Here is a 690-nt window from a genome sequence, read left to right on the forward strand (position 1 = left end):
AGAAAGGCAATGCCAAAGAATGCTCAAACTACTGCACAATTGCACTCATCTCACATGCTAGTAAAGTAATGCTCAAAATTCTCCAAGCCAGGCTTCAGCAATATGTGAACCATGAACTTCCTGATGTTCAAGCTGGTTTTAGAAAAGGCAGAGGAACCAGAGATCAAATTGTCAACATCCGCTGGATCACTGAAAAAGCAAGAGAGTTCCAGAAAAGCATCTATTTCTGCTTTATGACTATGCCAAAGCCTTTGAGGTGTGTGGATCACAATAAACTGTGGAAAATTCTGAAAGAGATGGGAATACCAGACCACCTGACCTGCCTCTTGAGAAACCCATATGCAGGTCAGGAAGCAACAGTTAGAACTGGACATGGAACAACAGACTGGTTCCAAATAGGAAAAGGAGTACATCAAGGCTGTATATTGTCACCCTGCTAATTTAACTTATATGCAGAGTACATCATGAAAAACGCTGGGCTAGAAGAAGCACAAGCTGGAATCAAGATTGCCGAGAGAAATATCAGTAACCTCATATATGCAGATGATACCACCCTTATGGCAGAAAGTGAAGAGGAACTAAAAGGCCTCTTGATGAAAGTGAAAGAGGAGAGTGAAAAAGTTGGCTTAAAGCTCAGCATTCAGAAAATGAAGATCATGGCATCCAGTCCCATCACTTCATGGGAAATAC

This window comes from Bison bison, unplaced genomic scaffold (genome assembly GCF_000754665.1).
Source record: "Bison bison bison isolate TAMUID 2011002044 unplaced genomic scaffold, Bison_UMD1.0 scf7180017864373, whole genome shotgun sequence".
Classification (NCBI taxonomy): Eukaryota; Metazoa; Chordata; class Mammalia; order Artiodactyla; family Bovidae; genus Bison; species Bison bison.